The sequence below is a fragment of the Limulus polyphemus genome, unplaced genomic scaffold (assembly GCF_000517525.1).
Source record: "Limulus polyphemus unplaced genomic scaffold, Limulus_polyphemus-2.1.2 Scaffold904, whole genome shotgun sequence".
Lineage (NCBI taxonomy): Eukaryota > Metazoa > Arthropoda > Merostomata > Xiphosura > Limulidae > Limulus > Limulus polyphemus.
Window position 1 is genome coordinate 167,435 of NW_013666514.1, and position 10,981 is coordinate 178,415.

General features: G+C 35.0%; 1 long non-coding RNA gene across 1 annotated transcript; it reads left to right on the top strand.

The window, feature by feature from the left end:
• The first annotated feature begins 570 nt into the window (after positions 1 to 570).
• LOC111086180 lies at positions 571 to 8,884 on the top strand. Its single transcript, XR_002610934.1, has 4 exons — positions 571 to 653; positions 2,933 to 3,022; positions 5,414 to 5,524; positions 8,726 to 8,884. It is a non-coding gene; the product is annotated as an uncharacterized LOC111086180 (long non-coding RNA).
• Positions 8,885 to 10,981: the final 2,097 nt, after the last annotated feature.

Genomic DNA, 10,981 nt, shown 5'->3' on the forward strand with positions numbered 1-10,981 from the left:
AAAATCGTAAAACAATGAAGCCAAATGAGATTAAAAAAAGGACCATTCGTCTACATAGGAGTGGTTGTTTGTTTGCTCTAAAGCAAAGCCACATTGAGTCATCTGCCGTGTACACCGTAGGGAATCTAGCCCCGGATTTTAGCGTTTTAAGTCCGAAAACTCACCATTGTCCCACCGGCGGACCGTAGAGGTATAGGGCGCCATAGCTGGAGGATGATTTAAGTATACTAAAACTTGCCCATTTATTTCAATGTTCGTACATAGATTGCCAAAAGTATAAAGTTATAAAACTTATAGGTTGTTCGCCGCAGGGATCGAACCACGTATTTTAACATTGTAAGCTTATCTACGAGTCACCGGTAAACAAGAAAAGGCGGAATTATCTGTAAGAAGGTTATTAGATTGTATTAGTGTATGTTTCCAAAACGGAACCTTCTCCATAGTGGTAAAGACTATTGAGTGATTATTATTTTCTCTCTGTCATGTATGGATACATTATTAGCGGAAAATGGAAGCAAATATTAGTTCATTGATTTTATAATCTTTTTATTCTATTTTGTTTTATAATTAGAAAAAACGTAAAGGAAGACGACGACGAAAAACCCACCAACAAATTGAAACCCGGTTCAGTTGACATAATCCGTTCAGTAATGGTGAGTTTCGCGTTCTCTTTGTTACAAATTAACGTGACATTCTGGCTAAGATGTTAAGATGTTTCGTTTCCAGATAACTGACGTTAAACATGCGTTTAGAAGTGAACATTCATTCACACGTTTGTAATTATTTTTATACAAAAAATTTGACATTCGGGTATGTTCAGAAAGGTTATTCAGATGTTTTTATTTTCCCCAGATAATATAACTGACACTAAACATGCGTTTAGAAGTGAACATTCATTCACACGTTTGTATTATTATTTTTATACTAAAAAATTTGACATTCGGGTATGTTCAGAAAGGTTATTCAGATGTTTTTATTTTCCCCAGATAATATAACTGACACTAAACATGCGTTTAGAAGTGAGCATTCATTCACACGTTTGCTATTATTATTTTTCATAAACTAAGCAAAAAAAAAAAAAAGAAATAAAAGATACCATGGTACCTGGCAGGGGATGTTATTTGACATAAGTTTACATAAAGTTAGTCTTTTTATGGGTGAATTGTTTAAATCATTTCACAAAACATATGTCTATATATTATTTCCTGAGGTATGAACAACCTGCTGGCTTATTCACACACAGGTAAACTACAAAATTATAAGCCCGGCATGGCAAGGTGGTTAAGGCACTCGACTCGCAATCTGAGGGTCGCGGGTTCGAATCCCTCTCACACCAAACATGCTCGCCGTGGGGGCGTTATAATGTGACGGTCAATCCCACCATTCGTTGGTAAAAGAGTAGCCCAAGAGTTGGCAGTGGGTGGTGATGACTAGCTGCCTTCCCTCTAGTCTTACACTGCTAAATTAGGGACGGCTAGCGCAGATAGCCCTCGTGTAGCTTTGCGCGAAATCCAAAAACAAAACAACAAAAATTATAAAAGGCGCGAGATTAAAATTGTTCTTCAACCAAACTAATGACAATTATATAAAGTTGAAATTAGATTAGATTTCAAGAATCACCACGTATTCGGTGAATACAGATAGTGAATTACATTTATTGACAATAAATCATGAAACATAAGTCCGTGCAAATTCGAAATGATCATAGTTAGGGTTTAACTGGCTGAACTCTGAAAGATATCATACTGATACTGAGATAGCTTCAGAATCTGCGAGGCGTACTTTATTTGAACGTTTTCTGTTCCTTGTTCAAGTAATGGTAAGCTCTGTGACTTTATATGGTGGCCTAAGGTGTGGACGTATAAGGAATTCAAATCAAAACTTCTAGCTGGTTTCTTCTTGAAAGTAGCCCATCATTTTCCTTGCATTATTACTCCAGGTATTATCCAGCACCAGAACAAATCCTGGTCCATTTGTACTCGCGATAGGTCATACCAAGATCCAATACTAGAGCTTGATGAAGAACTGGGCTAAAATCTCGAAACGTTGCCCAAAACGTTGCCCAAAGATAGATGCGCCCCATTAATAACGCCTTTCACTTATACTCTTTTCTGTCTAAACCTTCTCAATCAAGGTGGACGACGGTGAAAAATCGTCTCTCACAATCTTAGACGCAAAGTTGCACATATGCACTTGTTTACATAATTTTTTATTTCCAAGTAATCTTGTTTGTTCACTCGTATATACATATGGCGTTCAAAACCAGTAATATTTTAAGTGTTATGATATTTCAAAGATCAAAGTGAACTGCCTAAATTATTAATGTTTCAGGAGGACTTTAAAAGACAATTACGTGTTGTTGCGGTTTTTGTACTGCTTGTCGTAGCATAAGCGTTTGTAAGCTATCGTATTTCCTTGAATATATGTTGTTAGAATTAAAAGGTTTGATTGTCCAATTTATTTCAGCAACGACGTAAGTTACTGATTGTTTAGGACCAGATTTGAAAATCAACTTCCACTTCCAAAGAAATATTTCAAAGCCTCTCTTCTCTTGCCACATATTGGTAAATCAAATGGCAATATTTATTGAATTTGTTTGAAAAAGTATATTTCCTGTAGACGTTGGCAAGGAATTTTACAACATGTTTACAGAGTCAAAAAGTTTCACATCACCAGGGGGCATGTGAAAAAAATAAATTCTGCTAATATTATTTTTCTTGTGTGTTTGAGACCCTCCACCCTCAAAGGGAGGGAAAATATATATAAATTCAATGCTAATGATGGAATGTGCAAACGTGATAACTAATAATAATAAAAAATATTCAATGATGATTATTGGGGGGGATAGATCCCCCTATAGCCCTTTCCCACGCACTATATATAGCCATATAGTAAAAACCGTTATTTTTTGGATATTTTCTTTTTCTCGTAGTCACGTGGAGTAGACGAAAACGAAGATACTGCCGTGAGAATCTTCGATTATCAGACATATAAGAATTTAGAAATGACGAAGAAAGAACAGGTGACGTTTTTCTAATTTGGAGCATCATAGTTTTACAAGATATTTTCCCTTCTTATACACGTGTTTTATCATATATGTAGTAACTTATAAATATATATATACGTATAAAACATTAACCTTTTCTTATAAATCGAATCACCGAGTCCCATTATAGCGCACAATGCTAAAATAATTATTACGTAGCTAGTATGAGATATAGATTTAATTATTTGAATAAAAATATCCTCTGAAGAAAAGGTGGTAACAAATATACTTGTATGATGTAGTTCTTTGAAGTCTGGTTCTTTCAACAAATATCATTGAATATTTTTGTAAATGGTTCTGTTTTGCATGAAAATTGCGTTTGACTTTCTTAACTAACAAACATAAATTTTTGTTTTTATTCATTTTTTAACTATATGTGTGGTATAGTACTTACCTGGCCCGGCATGGCCAGGTGGTTAGGGCAATCTGAGGGTCGCGGGTTCGAATCCCCCTCCCACCAAACATGCTCGCTCTTTCAGCCGTAGGGGCGTTATAATGTGACGGTCAATCCCACTATTCGTTGGTAAAAGAGTAGCCCAAAAGTTGGCGGTGGGTGGTGATAACTAACTGCCTTCTTTTTAGTCTTTCAGTGCTAAATTAGGGACGGCTAGCGCAGATAGCCCTCGTGTAGCTTTACGCGAAATTAAAAAACAAACAAACAATAGTACTTACCACTGAAGATTCTAAGTTTATTTATTTCGGCCTTTGTGGCAAATCGAACGCTAAAGGACTCGATTTACCTAATTTAGAGGGAGCCATAGAAGGATTCTTTTAGTGAGAAGAAAAAAAAGTGAAAACGCTGAAAAATGGTTGGACAATAAAAAAAAAAACGATTTTCATAATTGAAGTTCGTCTCAATTACAAAATATGCGATCCATTGTTTTATTTAAAATATGGTCTGAAGCCTAGCATGGTCTAATGGTTAGGACGCACGACTTGCAAGCTGGACGTCGTGAGATAGAAAACTGTTGCCGATCATGCTAGGCCCCTCAGCCATGGCAGTGTTATTCTACGATGGTCAGTCCCAATATTCGTTAGTAAAGAGCAGCCCCAAGAGTTGGCAGTAGGTTGATTAAGTAAGTTGAGCATACTTTACTTTTTCTTCTACATATTCACAAAAAGTTTGTTTTTGTGCAGCTTTCGGGGTTAAAGGTAAGGTGTTGTCTTAGAACAAAATATCCATCATCCCCTCAATTATGTGACGAGATACTCTCATAAGTGCTACCCCTCCCCCTCCTACCCCAGTGGCTCAGTGGTAAGCTTCAGGGCTTGCAACGCAAAAAAATCGGGGCTTGATACCCGCTGTGAGCACAGCGCAGATGGCTTAAAGACAATCAAATAAAAGTACTTTGCAAGTCGATATAGTATATTATACTGTTTTGAATAATGATTTTAAGCCTATTTATGAACTTCTAAAATGCACGACGAATAATATCTTTAATTTCTGGTAGTTATCCAAACAGCACAACTGTATTATAGTCATTATTGTGGCTTGTTTGTTTGTTGTTGTTGGTTTGGAATTAAGCACAAAGCTACACAATGGGCTATCTGTGCTCTGCCCACCACGGGTATCGAAACCCGGTTTCTAGCTTTGTAAGTCCGCAGACATATTGCTGTGCCACTTGGGGGCATTGTTTGCTGTAAAGCACAAAGCTATATAATGAGCCTATTGCTGGTATCGAAACCCGATATTTAGCGTTATAAGACTATTGACGTGCGGCTGAGCTACGTGGGGAGGAGGTATTGTTGTAACTCTAGATAAAGATAGCTAAGCGCGATTAGCACATTGACTAGATACAAAAATTAATAACACTCAGAAATATATTTTTCTTTTATTTCGAAGTTTTGGGAATAAACGATTTCTGTTTTCAAGGGCTCACAACTTCATATGTTACGAGAACGTTGCAAAAAAAATAATGATATTAAGTAAAGCATATTTTTCTGAACAGACCTACATAATAGTTGAAAACTTGCTTGTTTAAAGTTGGTAAATCAAATATAAACAAACAAACAATAAAACCATATGCTCTAAAAAGTACTAAAGTTTCATTGAGTTTTAATCCTTCAGCCAGTAGTTCAAACTTTAAAAACTGTTGTTTCAAATAATTTTACTGTTGTCCCTTCCGGTGAGACAGCAAAAAATTCAAGGTTCGATTCCTCGCGGTGGACACAGCAGACAGCCCAGTGTGGCTTTGCTATATATAAAAAAAAAACACAAGCATTTTACACTTATATTTCAAATATTTATTGGTAAATTTAACGTTTACGGTTTTATGCGCCAAATGTTTATTTTTTTTCTGTTGTAGGATTCAAAGTTTTTTGTTTTTTTTTAATAGAGCAGGTCATTAATTAAGCTTGTCTTTTCAGGATGTATCTCGAATGTATGACGATATCCATACTCAACTTATTTTGGAAAAAGAAAGTATCTCTTGTCGAAAGCATGTTGCACCGTTGATCCAGAAACTGAAACAAGAAGAGGTTAGAGATTTTATTGTCTTATATTAAAAGTATATTGATGAGGGAGAAGACTTTATGTGTGTGTTTTTTATTGTTTTTGTTTTTATATATATTAACAGTATATTGACCAGGGAGAAGACTGTATGTGTGTGTGTTTTTATTGTTTATATATATATATATATATATTAACAGTATATTGACCAGGGAGAAGACTGTACGTGTGTGTGTTTTTTATTGTTGTTGTTATATATATATATATTAACAGTATATTGACCAGGGAGAAGACTGTATGTGTGTGTGTTTTTATTGTTTATATATATATATATATATATTAACAGTATATTGACCAGGGAGAAGACTGTATGTGTGTGTGTGTTTTTATTGTTGTTGTTTTTATATATATTAACAGTATATTGACCAGGGAGAAGACAGACTGTATGTGTGTGTGTTTTTATTGTTGTTGTTTTTATATATATTAACAGTATATTGACCAGGTAGAAGACTGTATGTGTGTGTGTTTTTATTGTTGTTGTTTTTATATATATTAACAGTATATTGACCAGGTAGAAGACTGTATGTGTGTTGTGTTTTTATTGTTTGTTGTTTTATATATATTAACAGTATATTGACCAGGGAGAAGACTGTATGTGTGTGTGTTTTTTACACACTATAGATATTTTTAATTCTATATAAATCTTTTATCGACATGTATTGGTTTTAACTCGCTGTATTTTTACATTTTACTTTAATTTACTTTCATAGTTTTACCGGTTGTTTGGCGCAGATAGCCTCGCTACTATGCGTCATAAAGCACCAACCAACCAACCAACCATTCAAGCCGTTTTCAAGCATTATTAGTTTACACACACATTCATTTATATAAAATGATATGCATAAAATTACGAAATTATATCTACGTTTATCCTCACAGATATACAAATATATAAAATAAAATGTTTAAAACTCCTACGTTATTTAAACAACGAAAGCAAATTCTTGGAGTAGATAATCTTGATATACTTTGTTAAACAACAATAACTGATGTCTGCGTGTATACAGTAAAATTGCTGCTTTAAAAAATACATTGTTTCAGCACCTTCTGGATAAAGGAACTTTATCTCTACAATTACTTACTAATTGTAGTAGTAAAAACAAAGGAGTCGTAACCCGAAACGTTGGTAAAATATAGTTTTTACAGAGCATAATTAATTTTTACATGGTTAATGAGTCATTTGCTTCAGTACTCAATGCATTGTTTCAACACCTTTTTTTTTTACTACTACAATTAGTAAGTAATTGTAGAGAAAAAGTTGCTTTATCCAAAAGGAGTCGTAACCCGAAACGTTGGTAAAATATAGTTTTTACAGGGCTTAATTCATTTTTACATGGTTAATGAGTACTTTTGTTTCAGTACTCAATACATTGCACACGAGAATGGTGGTATATTTCAAGTTAAGACAAAATATATAACAAAAATATTAGCTGGAGTTGATCTGTTTTACTGATATACATTGCATAAAATCTAATGCCTATATTACAATCCCTTCTTTTACTTATGATCCAATAGAAGTCAAATTTTACATTTAAGTCAACTCAAAAAATACCAGGCTCAAGGATGAACTCATAAAAACATAAACTTAGTAATATCAATTACGATATAACGACCCCTAATAAGCCCACATTTTCCTATGTACGATAACGAACGCCTAGTACAATCTTCGAAGACTTGTTTATATGACATCACGAGGAAGTGGGGGTGGGGGGATATTTTGCTGTAATTTGATGACGTGATCCTCATCATAAATCAACAAGTGTAAGTGATTTCGTTTAGTTTACAAGGAGCTTCGGCTTAATTGGTATTAAAGATTATATCTGGCTTTTTAATAAATCATCTTCGCTACACAGAGTGGTTTATGTAGCTCGTGATTTTTGAGTATTATTCAAAAAACATCCAATTATCTGCACTTAACCGCAATCGTCGTGCACATCTTATCAATTTACGGGATTAGTAACAGAGCAATTAGTTTGTAGTTCCTTACGTATGGTTCATTATTTACATCTCTTTAATTGCTTTAGATTATTTAATAAAGCACTAGATCCTTTCATCATCCAACGTCACACCATTATTGCCCAACGTCTGCATTGTGACGTAGACGTATTGTTAACTGAACGTAACTGATAAATACCAAAAAAAATAATAAAAACTCCACGAGCATACTAAGTAGACATTGGGTTCGTGTTTGGTAAGATAGTCATTGTAAGTTCATTGCGACTTTTCTTTGATTTATTGCATGAAATAGCTTTTAAGGTTCACATCATACAGCCATTAACCTCACCTACTACACTATAGTAAGAGTTTTGTGGCATTAAAACTATAAATCGCAAAATTACGTGATGAGGGGAGGAATTCCCCGAAACCGGTCTATCTCGGTGACAAGTGGCGAATGATAAACTGGTTTCGCGTTTCTTTCTCGCCAGACCCCATATTTTGGGTAATGAAAGAAAAATTCACATATAATATACATCAACTTAATGGAAAATAACCAATTCTTTAGTTAAAAAATCAGCTTTGGCGCTGTTTATTAGGATTCGAAGATAGATACACCGAAAAATGTATTATATACAGCCTTTACTTTGGAAAGCTTTGTTATAATTCATGCATCAGATTCTAACATAGAATACGTTTTAGGAGTACAAAGCAAAACAATGAGCTATCTGTGCTCTGCCCACCACGAGTATCGAAACCCCGATTTCTAGCGTCGTAAGTCCACAGACATACCGCTGTGCCACTGGGGGGGGGGGGCGAATATACTGGTCGTAGTCAATTTCTATCTCCCCAAAGGTAACGCTCTCGCTGCTCTGATCGTGGCTGTTCACGTCTTCAGACGATTCTGTGAACATATCCGGTCAGTAGGTAAAGTGCATCTTTTCGGTCATTTGACAATTTTATTAGCACCAACGGAAATTCTCGTCTTTTACGATTGATTTCTCTGTAACTGATATCCCGTCATGGTCGTATCCTTATCTACTGCACTCGTAGCACCCTGAAAATGTTGGTACTTTACACTCACAAGTAACCTTTGACCATATCTAAGAGAAAATAGATGTTGGAAGCAAAGCATCAGATTCAATCTTGATTATCCACTTTTATACCATTTGTGTTACTTTTAGTTTTTTTACAAAACTACAACCATTGATTATATCGAATTTATTTTCCCTCAGTCCATTGACGGTCTTTACGGATTGGCTGATGAAATTATTTGGTGTGAGCCTGTCGTCGATAAAACAAGAAAGAAATGAAGCCAGAGTCGATCCATTGTCGAAAAATTACCAGTAACTATTGGAAGCATTACTTTTTTAATATCACTTATGTTGTTCTAGTTGTTGTACCAAGAAAATCTGTGTAACTAAAATTTATGGACAACCGAATATGTGAGTACTCATCCCACGTTTATTCTATCCAAACTACCCAATTTAAACTACTCGTGTAAGTGTGAAAAGCTCTTAGAAAGAGGAAAATCTGTTTCCATTCGAACATATTAGTCATATCACACTACTGTAATCGAAACTTCTTGTTCGTTGTCTTTAAGAAGCAAACTTTCTGATCAGATCTCAATGTATGATTCGTAGTTTACAGCGACAGAACGTTGTATTTTAATACATTCATTAAACACGCATTTTTTTTTAAACGAACTCCTCAAGGTATAATTCAGTTTGTTGTAGATTTAATTTTGTTGACCTGTTACCTGTTTCTGTGGAATTGCGCTTCCCAGTTCTTAAGAAACTTGAAAAACATCGGTTCAAGTTTCAGTGTCATTTACGTTACGGAAAACGTAGATGCTAGAATAACATTTATATATTTATGATTAGACGTCTGGTATGTACAGTTTCAATTTTAAATGTGGCGTACATTCTCCTATAAATTCTAATTTTCACACTTTTCATTACGGGCATTTTACCAACTATATTTCACACTTAATATTTTCATCAAACCCGAACCCTCAGTCAACAACATCTATGAATAAAAAATACAAGAAGCAGTTGAACACTGAAAACTTTGATAAAAAGTTTTAAAAAACGACCTTTATACTCCGGATATATTAGGTCGTCAAGAAACTAATGTCGCTTTTTGTTAGATGAAAAAACCCGAACAACTTATGTATCAAAACAAAACATTTAGCAAATGAAATAGTTTCCATTCTTATCGATGATGCTTTTCCATCTTACAATCAGGTTGTTAATGTCCTGATGAAAGAAATCATTTGGCTTTGAAGCAAAAAACATGTCGATGTCCTCTTTAACACCTACCACATTTGCATACATTTTCCCATTAAGATGGTGTTGCAGCAAACGATGAAGATGGTAATCTGATGCCATATCTGGAGAATATGGTGGGTTGGGGAGAACTTCCCAACCCAACTCTATAATCTTGTGTTGCGTCAAACGTGCCACATGTGGACGTGCATTGTCGAGGAGAAGAATAACACCTTTCCGGTTGACAAGTGAAGAGCGTTTCTGATTTAAACGTTCCAGTTGCTGACTATATACCTCTGCATTGACAGTTCACCATGGATTGAGGAGTTCAAAATGAATTACTCCTTTGATGTCCCACCAAATGCAAAGAATCACTTTCTGTGGATGGAGTCCAGGTTTTGGGGTCGGAAGTGGTTTTTGTCTAGGACTGAGCCATTGTTTTTGGTGTTTAATATTCGCATAGAGAATCCATTTTTCATCACTGATGACAATTCTGTCCAAAAATGGTTCACGCGCATTACGTGCCAGAAGAAACGAAGCAACGTTTACACGTTGGAAACGATGATCATCAGAGAGTTCGTGAGGCACCCAAACACCTTCTTTAAGGAGTTTCCCATATTCCTTAGATGTTTACGTATTGTTTCATGAGAGACATGCAATTTCAGGGCCATTTCACAAGTGTGTTGCCTTGGGTTAGACTCAATAAGCTTCTTCAGAGCATCAATATCAATTCCAACATTTCAGCCCCTGCCATCGCATTTTTTAAGGCTAAAAGTCACCTGAACAAAATTTGCTGAACCATAGTTGACACTTATGAATGTTCAAAACATTTCCATAAACTTCTTTGATATTCTTTGTGGCTACAGAGGCATAGCTCCCTTGTTGTATTCAAACAGCATTACATGCCGAATTGTGTCTCGTCGTGTGCCATCACTATAAGGGAATAGAGTATACTAAACTTTACACATTATATAGGCTACACTATCATGATTTTTAAGCAGTTAGTTTAACTATTATACGTGATGTACATTTTTTGTTTGGTGGTTAATGAAAGTGTTCTAAAACGCGACATTAATTTCTTGACGACCTAATATAATGATTACTAATACAGTTTAAGTCACATATTTCTAAATTTCCATAACTAATGAAATTAGTGTGTTAAAAATTTAATTGTTAACTCTCGAAAAAAGTACTATATTAATTGTTTATGTCAAAGATACCAAG